Genomic DNA, 16112 nt, shown 5'->3' with positions numbered 1-16112 from the left:
GAGCCACAGCTTACACCGGAAGACATAACCAAATTAAATTTTCAGCTCTGGAGAAATATCCATTAATCTTATAATTTCACAAATTCATTAATAAACAAAAAAGAGCACTGATTGTTTTAAATATAATAATGAAAGCATCCATGCAATGAATGAAACACAGCACACAGTACACTAGAACTAAATGGCTCACAGCATGGGTTGCAGAATAAATCCTGTCCCACTCCTTATAAAAAGTACAGGGTTTGATTGCGAGAAGAGTCAAAAGATGACAAGGAGGGGCGCCTGGGTGGCGCAGTCGGTTAAGCGTCCGACTTCAGCCAGGTCACGATCTCGCGGTCCGGGAGTTCGAGCCCGCGTCGGGCTCTGGGCTGATGGCTCAGAGCCTGGAGCCTGTTTCCGATTCTGTGTCTCCCTCTCTCTGTGCCCCTCCCCCGTTCATGCTCTGTCTCTCTCTGTCCCAAAAATAAAAATAAAAAAAAAATAATAATAATAATAATAAAAAAATTAAAAAAAAAAGATGACAAGGATACATCTCTGAGGTTAGAAAGAAACATGTAACAGTTTGCCATTATCCTTCTGTAGCACCATTTACTTGGCAGACAAACCGGATTTAAACACGCGCGCGCGCACACGCACGTATACTAAGTATGATGCTCAGCTGACAGTTATGTTAACTATCACCCAAGGATAATGTACTTTAAGACTGCCTTCAAAAACATGCTGTCGAAGTACCTGGCAGAGTAACTGAGGCTACCTATATGTTAAAGTTAATGACAAGGTTAGGATGAAAAATCTCTAATGCACATTTATAACCACAAATACTGAATGAGAAAGCACAGTGCTACCAAGAGTTTGGCAGCCTAAACGTCAGGAGCACCAAGTTAATGGCTTCTTTCATAGTATTACTGCTCCATCAGGATTTATATATACCTTTGTGAATTTCTAATTTGAATGGATAATATGCAAATAATGTCCACTTTATTGTTCACTTCACAATCAGCACTCACGGAAACCAGCTCTGTGTTCCTTTCTATGGGAAAACACACATCAATACCAGGCCACAGAAGCTGTATAGCAACAGACAAGCTCATCAGTCATATTCTACAGTTTCCACATTTTTAAGTAGATAATTCATAAAACCAGTATTGAGAATCAGATAGATCTAGTATTTCATGTCTTAATATCCTGAATGATAGTTGCAAGACCTCACAAAGCCTCAAGGAAAATAAGATCTATAATTTAAATTAAAAAATAATAATTACCTCTGGGTATTGCTTTTTGATGCATAGCTTAATTTTTTTCTGTTTCAGAAATGGATGTGTTTTATCATGGGGATAAAACTATAAATGAAACAGCGTTAAATCTCCAGCCCCAAATAAAGTACCCAAACTTCCCAAACCTGCTTCCATTTCACTTTGGTAGTCCTGAGCATGGACATACTCAAACATTTCTCCAGGGAGTCCTGTGAAATGCAAAGAGGGCCAAGCTGGAAATGAAGGGGGCTCCCGTTTAGTCCAGGCTTTGCCACAATTAGTTTTTGTAGATTTTGCTCAAAATCAGTTCATGAGATCGAGCCCCATATCTGGCTCTGTGCTGACAGTACAGAGCCTGCTTGGGATTCTCTCTCTCCCCCTCTCTCTCTGCCCCTCCTCTGCTCATGATCTCTCTCTCCCTCTCAAAAGTAAACAAACATTAAAAAAAAAAAGAAGAAACAGACACACTGTAAAATCACATACAATGTAAGTAAAAAGTGTACCTGCTACTCAAAAAAAGAAATTCAAGACAAGCTCCCCACCCTTCCCCCTCACTTCCCCACAGCACTGCCACCATCACCAGGTTTCTGCTCCTGGACGCTCCTTTACAGAAATCTGGAGTCACCACTACTGACACTCTATTACTTATAAAGGAGAGGAAGCTTCCTGTGCTGGCTGGGGATTTCAGTTTCAATATTTAACCTTAGTATTCCATTCTATGGCTAACCATATGAACTTATTTTTGTTTAATTATTTTCTTCCAAATCAAGCAACCTGTAGGAATAACACAAACTAGGGGAATCAATCAATTCATTAAGTAGTAAATTCTCATTGACTAGGCATGCCTGGGTGGCTCAGTTGGTTGGGGGTCTGACTTCAGCTCAGGTCATGATCTCACGGTCCATGGGTTTGAGCCCCACATCGGGCTCTGTGTTGACAGCTCAGAGCCTGGAGCCCGCTTCGGATTCCGTCTCCCTCTCTCTCTGCCCCTCCCCTGCTTGTGCTCTGTCTCTCTCTGTCTCTCTCTCTCAAAAGTAAATAAACATGAAAAAAAATCTTTAAAAAAAAAAATTCTCATTGACTTAATCCTATGCTAGGCCTTAGAAGAGATGTAGGCATACGATCCCTACTATTATAGATTATAGTCTAAGTTAGTAAATTGTGCTACTGAGGTTTAATATTAAGGAACCATACCAAGGTTGGCTGTAGTCATGGAGTGCTTCGTGGAGTCCCACGTTCATGAAGCAGGTGGGACAGGAGCAAGTACCTACACTAGAGATGGAAAGGAAACGCGATAAAGCTTATTTGTAAGAAGAAAAAATAGAAGGTAAATTATGTTTAATTGTGAGGAGGCTTGGAAACCAAGCAGAAGTTTGGATAAGAAATGTTACGAAATGTTAAGAAACAGGGCACCATGAACAGTTGTTAAAATAGGGGAATAGGGGCGCCTGGGTGGCGCAGTCGGTTAAGCATCCGACTTCAGCCAGGTCACGATCTCGCGGTCCGGGAGTTCAAGCCCCGCGTCGGGCTCTGGGCTGATGGCTCAGAGCCTGGAGCCTGTTTCCGATTCTGTGTCTCCCTCTCTCTCTGCCCCTCCCCCGTTCATGCTCTGTCTCTCTCTGTCCCAAAAATAAATAAACGTTGAAAAAAAAAAATTTTTAAATAGGGGAATAACGCAACGAAACAGAGTGTAACAGGAAGTTTATTCTGGCAAAGGTTTGCAGATAAACAGGATGGGAAAATCATAAGGCAATAAGTAGTTCTCAGAGTATAGCTTCATGCCCTCATCCCCAATTCTTTCCCCTCCCAAGCAGCAGCAGCACCAGATAGAGACGCAAATATTTCAGCCCCACCCCAGACCTATAAATCACAAAACCCTGGGGGTGGGGCCCAGCAATCCGTGTGTTAACAAGCCCTCCAGGTGATCCTGATGGTCCCTCAAATTTGGGGGTGGGGGGTGGGAGGGGGGCAGGAGGTGATGAAGACCTGAACTCAGGATACTGACAGAAACGATGTGCTGGAAGATACAAGAACTTTTGTGGAAAAAACTGATCCTCTGTAACTGAGAGAAGAAAGAAAGAAGTCAAAGGTGCAACCAGATGCCAGAAAACTAATACCCATGATGGTCAATTAAGGAGAAGCTGTTTGGGCAAGAAAGATAATGAGTTCCATTTCAGACAAATTCATTTGAAAGTAATGGTAGAATCACCACATGGAATTCAGATTTGATTTGCAACTTGGCTAGAAATGCTGGTTTGGGAATGACAATTACAGATCTGAGCTCAGTGAATTCTGGAAAAAAACTGTGTAGAGAGAAAAAAGTAGAAGACTAAGGAACAGGCCTTAAAAATACATCAGAGGAAGGAGGGGAGTAAAAGAGGAACACCGTTAGAGACAAAGAAGAAATGGAATGGAAAGGAAGAAATGAACCAAGATACCATGTGCACAAATGAGGAAGAGACTTCATCTCATGCCCCAATTTCAATCAACTGGCAGCAGCCGCTTGGAGTGCTGTGTGTAGAAAGACTCCACGGCCAGTCCAGGTTCAGTGAATTATAGTCTACCGTGAGCACTGGAGGAAGATCTGGAAGCATGGCTAACAATTACCTATCATTCCGTGGAGTGCACGGAATTCAGATTGTGTCGGCATCGGGAATCAGTGGGAAGAGAGCAATGGTGGGCAGCAGGTGCAGGCCTCTCTTCAAAAGTTTAGGAATAAAACAAGAACGAGATAGAAATTTTATAAATAAAAGACGATTTTCACAAAGAGTGGCAATCTGTGCATGTTTGAAGGGCAGCCATAATGAATAATCTGTAAATTGTTAAAAGACTGATGAATGCTGCTTGTTGTTTCTCAGAAGTAATTTGGAGAATACAGTGTACACATTACTCATAAGGATCTGATTGTTTAATGTATCATAATGAAGACCAACTAAAATTTATATATGATCTTCCAGTCCACTTTTCTCATTACCACCCTGTTGCAACGTTCACAGCACAATTTTTAAAGTATATTTATAACAGTGAAACAGAGTGGACAAGCCCACTTCATGTGCTAAAAAGCTTTAACCAAGACTAATGTCCTTCCCTAAATAATTTGCTTTGGTAAATACAAAGTCAAATACTACTCTGACACTTAGAGTCATAAATCAATCTTCCCTCTTCCTACTGTTATGAACAAGTGTGTGCTTTTTGGCAATAAAGACTGTATTTTATCCAAAAATTCATTAATCACTAATAAAAGAAGTGATTAAATAATACACAAATAAATTAATTACTAAATAGGATATTTAGTTCTTTAAACTGTGACCAACATTACTTTCTAATTTATCTTTGCATGAAATCAAACCCCAAGAAAAGCAGAAGTCTCAAAAGTCTGAAAATAAATTCTACCTTCTAATTCACCTAACTTTCCATAGCTCTGGGAAATGTCAACTGACCCCAATCTGAAGACTTTTCTTCTTTTGAATGAAAATAAAAATTTTGACCCAATTATGGCCCTTTTGAGAAGGAAGAAAACTACAGAGTCCTATTTCTAGACACTGGCCCACTATTAGACAGTAGAAACAGAAGAGGATCACAGATAGACCTTTGGGCTTCAGTGACTTCATTTATAGCCCATTAAGTGTGAGATGCCAAAAAGGATGTATTTAACACACTAGCTAACCACTACAGAACAATGGCCTCTTCTGGGAAGTTTTTGAAAAAGCAAGTCAGGTTTAACACCCATGCTTAATTCATGTTTTATTTATGGTACTTCAAATATATTAAAACTGTGAGGCAGCATAATACACATTGGTATTATATTTTTCATTAAGCTATAGTGCAATATCCTGAGCTTTTTTTTATTTAATTCACATTGTGATAATTAGATCGGCCTCTTTTTTTGAAGTAAAATTTTATCAATAGCCCTGTTTATTTTTTTCCTTCATCTAAAGTAACAAATTTCCACTTATCATTCAGAAAAAAAGAATTTCAATGTAGTCATAATCTCTAGTAAAGCAAAAATAATACTCTGAGGCATTGCGGAAGCTGCACATCAGCAGATCAAGGCTGATTGCACCACCTTTAAAACACAAGACCGTGCACAGGGAATTCAAGACCAAAGCCCTTGTCCTGTCTTTAATGTAAATCCAAGAATGCACTTACCCTTTTTTCGAGAAGTAAAATAAATTACCCACAGTAAAGTTAGGCCGAACAGAATAGTAAAAACATTTATTATGATTATATTCCTAATGATCCACAAACTTCCTCAATGCCAGTGCTATACGGAGAAAGGCAGTAGAACCCTTTCTTATTCAGTAGCGTGTCATTTTTGTTAGCTTAACACCAGGTTTCAGGATGTAAACCCTTTGGAATACCTGGGGCTATCCAAGATAGTAATGAAAACACGTGCTTCCTTCAAACCAGTGTTTTTCTCCCTATCAGAAACAATGCTACTTTCTTTTAGCAAACATTTTGTAATGGTCCCTTTACTATCCTGAAAATAAATGATAATCTGACACCAAAAAAGTTGTAATCAATATAATACCCTACGTGTTATATTTATAAAAGAATAAAAAGACACTACTTTATAATAAAATAATGACCTTTCGCTAAGTCAATGCTCAAACCTAACCACACTAGAAGATGCATCTGGGTGGCTCAGTCGGTTAAACATCCGATTCTTGATTTCAACCAGGTCACGATCTCACAGTTCAGGAGATCAAGCTGTCAGCACAGAGCCCGCTTGGGATTCTCTCTCTCCTGCTCTTGCTCCTCCCCTGCTCTCACTCTCTCTCTCTCAAAATAAATAAATAAAAGACTTAACAAAATAGTCTGAATCTTGAGCTTATATATTAAATCACCACAAATGCAATAGATACAACTATTGTTACACAGCAGCTGCATTCTTAGAAAATTCAGTATATCTTAAAGCCATGCAAAACAGACTTTCTGCTTGTATGTTAAACAAGTTCTGGGCTGAGTAGGCAGGTTTTCAACTGCATAAATTTCTGATGAGTCATCCAGAAAATTGAGGGCACAGGACAATTCTTCAAGGTACAGAACTATCCCAGGCCTTGCAAGACATCTAGATCCTTGCCCACACCACTGAACACCAGGATTCCCTTACAAATGTCTAAAATGCCCACCTGGAATCAGTACTGCCTCATCCCTGACCACCACTGCTTTAGACTAAATTAAATATTCACTCTGAAACAAGAAAAACACGGGAAACCTAGCTACTTTATGGTCCATATGACCAATGATAGTCGCAAATAATGCATTGATAGTAATATGGATTTTTCTTTTTTTGTTTTGTTTGGTTGGTTTTTTAGTTTATTTATTTATTTATTTATTTATTTAGAGAGAGAGAGAGAGAGAGAGAGAGAGCAGGGGAGGGGCAGAGAGAGAGTGAGAGTCACAAGCACTGTCAGCATGGAGCCAGATGTGAGGCTCGAACCCACAAACCATGAGATCATTACCTGAGCTGAAATCAAGAGTCAGACACTTCCTGACTGAGCTATGCAGGTGTGCTACAATATGGATTTTTCAAACACAGATACAAATCTGGTGAGAACTGCAAAATGCCTTCCACCAATGTGATCTCTGCTCCCAGGTGCCCAAGTGTTACTAGCTTCCTCTCTCCAATACTCACCAAAATCACATTTGCCAGGTCCCAGTCATACAGATCATCTTCATTTTCCTTAAGGTTTCCAAAACCACTTTCTGCTAATCATCAACTTATCTATTTTTTTCTCCTCTGATGCCTCAAGATGAGTTCTACAAGGTTGAGGATTCCATCAGGAATTTAGTAAAAATGGAAAGGTGGGTTCAAATTACAGCCTGAAGACTCCAGCTCACTGTCATGATACCTCAAGAATACATGGAGAGACAGGGTGATACCCATCTACCCACAAACTATTCTAATGTTTTCATTAAGAACCCACAGACGTTTTCAGGTTAATGCCTTTAAGAAAACAATTTCCCAAACATAACACACTTCCCATCAAAACTATCTACATCTGATGGTTCTTGGCCAATTAAAACTATGTGTTTCATAAGTGACAATATCAGAATTAACACTGAACAAACAGTTCAACAGGCCATATCATTTTTATATTCCAGGAAAATGAGAAGGTATTTCAAGTTACTCAGTCTAAATTAACTTTCATCAACAATTCATAGAGAGTCTTTCTTGAAATTAAGGAAATGAAAGGTTTAGTAAGGAATAATTTCTCTATAAACACCAAAATAAATTAGCTTTCACTATAGCATATAATAGAAAAACTAGCACAAATTATAGGAAGGCAGCAAGAATGAGTATAATCTAAACACACACGATACTTTTAAAAAATGTATTTATGTCATTTTTAAGTACCTTCAGCAACTGGATCCAGTCTTTTAAAAAATGTTATCAGGTAAAGGTCCCTAGAAATATTCTAATAAGACCAATAATTAGAATATCAACTTATTCTCTGTAAATAGCAATTTCTAATGTACATGACAGTTTCATAACATAATTTGCTGAGTAATTGGAGATGTCCTCGCAGGGAATTTTCTTACCAAATTCTCCCTCTCTTTCACCCCACCCACCACCCTGTTAGTGAAGTAAATATAAATCTTCTCTAATTTCATGACAAATTGTAAATTAAATGAATCCAAATTAATTTTACTGTGTTTTAACATTTTAAGTGGCTTTAACATATTTTATCTGTAATAGAGTTCCTAGAGGATTTCACAGTAAAAAATAAGACATTATACACACATAATATAAAAATATCTTTAAGAGAATTGTATGAAACATTCAGATTTAAATCTATATGCACCTGAAACATGGCAAGATAAGAGGAACAGTATAACATGCCACACACAAAAAGACTTTCATTTTACAGTCACCATTGTGTGTGTGTGTGTGTGTGTGTGTGTGTGTATCACATACAACTGTGAAATAGAGAAGCATATCATATTGAATTTCTCTGAAATGGACAGTAAAACAGAGCTCAATGAGAAGCAAGGCAACGCTATTTTAATTAAAGAATCATGTTTAGGGGCGCCTGGGTGGCGCAGTCGGTTAAGCGTCCGACTTCAGCCAGGTCACGATCTCGCGGTCCGGGAGTTCGAGCCCCGCGTCAGGCTCTGGGCTGATGGCGATTTCCGATTCTGTGTCTCCCTCTCTCTCTGCCCCTCCCCCATTCATGCTCTGTCTGTCTCTGTCGCAAAAATAAATAAACGTTGAAAAAAAAAAAATTTTAAGAATCATGTTTAAAGACACCTGTGTTCTCTTTCTGACTTTACCCTCCGTGACTTAAATTCTTATCAATAAATTACCAAGGAGGTTTTTCTTGAAGATGAAGTAAATTATGGAGGTATTTTAAGGCCAATGATGAACATCATTACAAAAACAGAATGAAGCTCTACTCAACTGAAGAACCACCAGCATTTGATTTTTAAAATCTTGACTATTGTATAACATTTCTTTGAGCCAATACTGTATTTCACAAGAGACTATTTTAAGCCATATATTCTTCAGAATGTCAACATGCTATGATTTACAATTTTTTTCAATGGACGGAAAAGATATAATAAGAAAAAATTTTTTAATTTAACAAACCTGGAACTGAGGGTTGCTGGAGGGAAGGTGGGTGGGGGGATAGGCCAGATGGGTGATAAGGAAGGAGTAAGGAATTCACTTGTTGTGATGAGCACTGGGAGTTCTATGTAGGTGGTGAATCCTGAATTCTACTCCTGAAACTAATATCACACTGTATGTTAACTAACTGGAGTTTTAACAGAAGCCTGAAACAGAAAGAAAAACGAAAAATAGGAAAAAGAAAAAAAATTGTGATGTGCCTCTCATGAGAATTTAGGATTCTGCCTGATGTCGGGGTCCAACTACGTAAGTATTTTAGCTTCTGATCTCCAAGGTTCACGTATTTATTATAAGTGAATTTAATCTGACAGTAACAAGAATTAATTTTAATTTCTTTCCTTTTCTTTGAACACTGCTAAAGTCATAGATTATGATGAATGATGAGGAGACTGAAGGGTAAAGTAAAACTGATGCTGACCCAGTATTGTCTAAATATTCATTTTCATGGCCCATTTAAATGACTATTAGAAACATGAAGGCTGATAGCAAAGAGAAAGATTTAGACAACAAAGGAGAAAGCATACATTGTATATATAAAGCAATGACAAATAGGAAGCAAACTCAATATCCAGAAACAGGAAAATCGTCAAAATAGTAAAACAGGAGAGCCAGATTATGAAATATGGTGCTAATATTAAGAAATGGGCTTTAAAGAATATTAATCCATGAAAGGATTCTCAGAAAGCTAAGAACCTAAGCTAAGAACCTAAACTTACCATATTTTTTGGTCATACTGTTTGATCATTTTGTTTTGTAAGTTAAACGTCTAGAACTGAAAAGAGCATAGGAAACCATCACAAAGAAATACATACATATATCTAGGCATAGGGTCTAGAATGATACATATATATATATATATATATATATATATATATATATATATATAAAGTGATATTAATGATATCTTTAAATTTGGTGGGGAATGGATCATTTTTCTTTTTCTTTATAGTTAATGGTACTTTTTACGAAAAACATACTTTTACATCCCTAATCATTTAAAAGGTTATTTTTTAAAAATGCTTGAATTCCAGTGTTTAAAAAACACCTTTATCAAGTCAATCATGAACATCAAATACACAAAATATATCAGATTAGCTGACAAGACATTCAAACCTCACTTACACCACCAAAAAAAAAAAAAAACAAAACAAAACAAAACAAAAAAAAAACCCACTTACACCAAAAAGGACCCAGATGGGACTAAAGAGTCTAAAAGTGAGTACCACCACAAGATTCAAGAAAACAAATCTTGTTTGTTTTTTTCCTTTTACCCCACAAACCATCCTGCCTACACACCATTATAATAGACTATGTATTCTTAAAAGGCAAATTACTCAAAGAAAGTATAATCAGAGACCATTATTGTAATAATGTTTGGGGGAGCAGAATTTATACCATGGTTTCTTATGTGCTACCTAGAAGCATGCCACATGATGGCTATTTGATAAAGAATTCTTTTGTAGTGAAAATGATGAGATTCAAAGTGTCAGAAAAATAATACTTGATGGCCATATTAAATACAGGTAGAAAATGGGGTAGGGGGAGCCTTAGAGTCAAAATATTCTCTTTGCACTTCATTGTTTCAAGAAGTGTTTAATATTTTGTCTTCCATTTAGATTTTTCAATTGATAATACCAATGGTCCTAGTATGATGAATGATAATATGTTATCAAGGACAGCTGATGAAAAATTCTTGGTCACTGACTTAAGCAATCAACTGAGGTTAAGCAAGTCAGATAAAAGGAATGAAAGATAACCACTGATAGGATTTTCTACATCACGCAACAAATAACCCACAACATAATGATAGTAAGGCTCTATGGAGATCCATTTCCTACATGCAGCAGTCAACGCTACGGAGTCACTACATTTGGGGATGTTCTAGAAAATCTATAAATTGTCCATTTTGGCTGCAAAACAGACATAGAGTCCTATTTATTTTATTCCACAGAGGCACAGGCTAAAAGAAAATATAACTTCAACTATAAATTTAAACTATATTATATCTATCATTATATTCTTTGCTGCCACTAGCAAAATAAAACATTTAATGTTCTTTGCTTTCTGATTAGATTTATACTTAGTAGGAAATACATATCAAAATTTAGCCTTGCTTCCTTAAAATGGAATCTGACAACTTCTCACTGGGGTTTCATGGCCTGAAGCATCTCTAGTGAAAGCTATTATTCAATGTACCAAACTCTCATTTTTTTAAAGTTGCTTAGTACATGTATACACTACAATCACTGGCTAAGACAAAAAGGTTTTAAATATCTATTTGTAAGAACTGTATCTCAATAACAAATATCAAAATCATCGCTTTTCACAAAGCTTTCAAGACAGACTAGCAATGACAAATGACAGGATACTGTAACAGATACTATAGCTTTATCGTGAGTTTAATCTTCATCTTATTTATTTGAGTTTAAAGGAAAATCAAACTAAATTATTCATTCCTTACAGTAGCAGAGAAATCTTCAGATACTGTTTATGCAGTTTGAATATAAACTGAAAATATCAAATCTTTTCAATTTTTCACCCATGCTACTAAATCAGGAATAACTAAAATCCAAACAGGAATTCAGACATGTGACAAAGTGAAGTATTGGCAACAAAAATACTCCAGCGCTACTCAGCTCTATTCTGAAAAGAACCTGTGTCTCAGGGATGCCCAAATTTTCAGCACTTACAATCTTGGCTATATCCTCATCCAGCCTTACCTGGGAATCCAAAGAGAACTACGAACTTCAACTAACACAGCACAGGATAACACAAGGGGTAATTTTTGGTTGGGCACATGGCCGATCAGAATAAAGACTACCTTGGGTGTCTGGGTGGCTCAGTTGGTTATGCGTCCGACTCTGACTCAGGTCGTGATCTCGCAGTTTCTGAGTTAGAGCCCTGCGTCGGGCTCTGTGCTGACAGCTCAGAGCCTGAAGCCTGCTTCGGATTCTCTTCCTCTCTCTCTGCCCCTCCCCCATTCACTCTGTCTCTCCTTCAAAAATAAATAAGCATTAAAAAAATTTTTTAAAGAATAAAGACTACCTTTTCCAGCCTCACTCACAGTTTCATACCCTCATGGCCATCTTCTGGCTAATTATGTGTAAGCAGACAAGGTGGGTGAAGCTTCTGAGTCATTCCCCACAGCAGAGGCTGGAGGACAGCTGGGAGCCACTTTGGACCATATATACAGAAAGGAAACACCCCAGAGATGAAGGACAGTAAGACAGAAGGAGTCTGGGTCCCAATAAAAAGGAATCATCAAATTACCCAAAACGTATGGGAGAGAAAAATAAAATTCTAACTTTTTTTTTTTAATTTTTTTTTCCAACGTTTATTTATTTTTAGGACAGAGAGAGACAGAGCATGAACGGGGGAGGGGCAGAGAGAGAGGGAGACACAGAATCGGAAACAGGCTCCAGGCTCTGAGCCATCAGCCCAGGGCCTGACGCGGGGCTCGAACTCCCGGACCGCGAGATCGCAACCTGGCTGAAGTCAGACGCTCAACCGACTGCGCCACCCAGGCGCCCCAAAATTCTAACTTTTTAAGCCACTGTTACTTGGGGTCGCCATTCGACAGCGGAACCTCTCTTCCATCCTATACACCTTCCTAAAATATGGCAAAAATTCAAAGTTCCAATCTACCCTTTCTCAGACCTCAAAGACAATCTCAAAAACATGCACACTTGAGAAAGGACAGGGAGGGAAGGAGAGGGGAGGGTGGGGAAGGGTGGGGAAGGGAAAAGACACTTCAAAACTAGCTCTGTTGAGCATCCCTGAAAAGAAGCGGAAGAGTTCTGAGGGCAGACGCCTATGTTTGTCCTAGGGAAAAGCCCCTCCCTCCAGATGTGCATGAGAAAAGGAAACTGAAAAATAACCCAGGTGTTTGGTCCATTCCAGGGTAAGTAATTTAAGCAAGCTATTTAATTTCTTTAGAAGAGCCTCAGTTTCATTATTTCTAAAATGAGGGGCATGGATCAGATCACCTCAATATTCCTTTCAGTTAACCTAATTCTGAACCTGTGCTCAGAGCAGCTAAGAAGTCAGCTCTGGAATCAGATTGCCTAGTGCCAAAACCCAGCTCTACCATTGTTATATGTAAATCTTTGGTCATTAGCTTCCCTGTGACTCAGTTTCCTCACCTGTAAAATAAATATAATAAGAGTAACCATTGGGAATGCAAGCTGGTGCAGCCACCCTTGAAAACAGTACGGAGATTCCTCAAAAAACTAAAAATAGAACTACCCTACGACCCAGCAGTTGCACTACTAGGCATTTATCCACGGGAACCAGTGTGCTGTTTTGAAGGGACACACGCACCCCTGTGTTTATAGCAGCACTATCAACAATAGCCAAAGTATGGAAAGAGCCCAAATGTCCATCGACAGATGAATGGATAAAGAAGATGTGGTGTGTATATATATATATATATACATATACATATATACATATATATATACACACACACATACAATGGAGTATTACTTGGCAATCAAAAAGAATGAAATCTGACCATTTGCAACTGCATAGATAGAACTGGAGGGTATCATGCTAAGTGAAATTAGTCAGTCAGAGAAAGACAAAAATCATATGACTTCACTCATATGAGGACTTTAAGAGACAAAACAGATGAACATAAGGGAAGGGAAACAAAAATAATATAAAAACAGGGAGGGGGACAAGACAGAAGAGACTCATAAATATGGAGTACAAACTGAGGGTTAGTGGAGGGGTTGTGGGAGGGGCGATGGGCTAAATGGGGAAGGGGCACTAAGAAATCTACTCCTGAAATCACTGTTTCACTATATGCTAACTAATTTGGATGTAAATTTTAAAACATAAAAAATAAAATTTAAAAAATTTTAAATTTAAATTAAAAAAAAAAAGAGTAACCATGTCACAGGAATTTGTGGAAATTATATCTCCTCCTAATGGATGTCCATACCTCATCAGATTACATTTTAGCACTCATAAACCTACTTTACCTAAAGACCTATACATGCGGTCCTCAAATTTCAAATAAATAGCAAGTGACTGTCAATTAAGATTCTGACTTAGGCTCAGGTCATGATCTCATAGCTCATGAGTTCAAGCCCCGCACCGGGCTCTGTGCAGATAGCTCAGAGCCTGGAGCCTGCTTGGGATTCTGTGCCTCCCTCCCTCTCTGCCCCTTCCCCGCTCACACTCTGTCTCGCTCTCCTTCAAAAATAAACATTAAAAAAAAATTTTTTTTTAATCACAAATTACCTTTTCTACCCTGGCAATTCTTCAAGGCTTCATCTTGTCATCTACTTCCTGTTTAATAGAGCCTAACATCATCATACTGCCTGCAAACCAGTAATTCACTAACTTTCCACCCCCTTTCTGGAAAGTGAAACCTTTGTGAGAAAATGTTCCGGCTATCCCAAAGTTTGTTCAGAATCTGACTACTGGAAGGAATGCTCTCAATTTTTTTCCTTCTCTCTTCTTATGCAGCATTCTATATAGCAGCCAAGGGTTTAAACAAATCCTATGTCCTCCCTTTCTATAGATTTTTTTTTAATTGCAAATTCACCGAGCAGAATTTCAAATAGAATGATGATGTCACAAGTTCATTTTCCCCATCTCCCTTGCCCTGCCATCATCCACAAAAAACTCACATTCTATTCTGGATGTACCATCTAGGAACCCCACTTCCACTATTCTCTGTTCAGCTACTAACTTTCAGGAATTCCTAAAGCCCAAAACAAACAACAGCACAACTTCAATGCTCTCTTTGATATGCTAACAGTTCCTAAGAGAACTTCAACCATCAGCTACAAAATAAACATTAGTTTAGGTCTAAAACAGCCTGCGTGGGCATAAGTTAGGTAAAATATTAATACATTAAAGCTGCTGGTAATGTTCTTAGCATTCATGTTAAAATTCTGTAAGAAAATAATTATTTTAAGCATGCGGTGACTGATTTGCTGCATTCTTAAGAAATGCAAATCATATCCAGAGGCCCTTTTTTTCCTAGTACAGCATGTCCAATTTCATAAAAGATGTAAATGGAGAACCATAATCCACTTAAACATATTCACTTAACAGGAAGCTTTGTTGAAACACATCGTTTTTTTCCCTTTTTAATGAGCAATACTTGTACTTTTGCCATCTTAAGAATGCTTTTCTTACTCAAGCTGCAGTAATATTTCTGCATTTCCTTAAGATTCTTTCGAACTATCTTAGGTCTTTCCTTTGAGCACCTAAATGACTGTTTTTTAACCTCGTGGCCACACGGGAGATAGCACACCAAGAGAACGGCCTCTGAAGGAGTCATAAATGACTTCCTACCTCCTGCCAACCATCCTTACCCCAGAAAGAGGTAGAGAGCTTGGCATCCTTGCCAGGTGACACTCATCACCACAGTCAACTCTGCAATAACACAGGGACCAAGCAGGGCCAATACACTGCTGAAGTCATTCCAAACTGGCTCCGGTCTGTGCCAATGTGTACACGTTTCTACAGTCGCTCCCTGGTGCAGAAACTGGGGAGATGTTTCATTTCCCTTCCCAAAGCTCTTCTCCCTGCTATACATTCCAATAGCCGAATGCTTTGCTCAATGCTTCTAAAAGTACAAATCCTCTCACTAATACAATCTTAATAAGCTGTTCTGTAATTTTTAAAAGAATCTGTAACTTATATGTTACATGATGAAGTAATTATAAGTTTAAAACATTTGATTTTAAATTACTAATATTATTGAGATCATGATAAAGTGTATTATATAACCTTTCTATATAGTGTTTACAATATACCGTGATAAAACTTGTTCTAGTCTTTACTTATGCAAAAAAAAATTTTTCAAAAGTAAAACCAGGGGCACCTGGGTGGCTCAGTCGGTTAAGCATCCGACCTCGGCTCAGGTCATGATCTTGCAACTGGTGAGTTCAAGCCCCACGTCAGGCTCTGTGCTGATACTGTATCAGCTGTATCCGGAGCCCGCTTCAGATACTGTCTCCCTCTCTCTTTCTGTCCCTTCCCTGCGTGTGCTCTCTCTCAAAAATAATAAATAAACATTGAAAAAAAAAGTAAACCATATATATATATGTTGGGGGCCAAGAGTATTTTTAAATACGGTATCAAAAACAGACGAAAAGTGCTTCCATGACCTAATATTCAGAATTCTTACATTTTGCACTTCAACTGTCTAAAGTGGTTAAAGTAAATTAAGTGGTTTCATTTTAGCCCCTTCTGTGTTTTATTTC

At 38.1% G+C, this 16112-nt stretch overlaps 1 protein-coding gene across 5 annotated transcripts in view; it reads right to left on the bottom strand.

Annotated features, from left to right (window-relative positions):
- The window catches only part of CHCHD3 (coiled-coil-helix-coiled-coil-helix domain containing 3), a 286302-nt gene that overhangs the window by 231884 nt on the left and 38306 nt on the right, over positions 1-16112 (bottom strand). The gene's annotated exons all lie outside the window — the stretch shown is intronic.

The sequence above is a fragment of the Herpailurus yagouaroundi genome, unplaced genomic scaffold (assembly GCF_014898765.1).
Source record: "Herpailurus yagouaroundi ecotype Mexico unplaced genomic scaffold, PumYag 100, whole genome shotgun sequence".
NCBI classification, from domain to species: Eukaryota; Metazoa; Chordata; class Mammalia; order Carnivora; family Felidae; genus Herpailurus; species Herpailurus yagouaroundi.
Note: the sequence above shows the minus strand (reverse complement) of the source record. Positions and strands in the feature narration are given on the sequence as shown.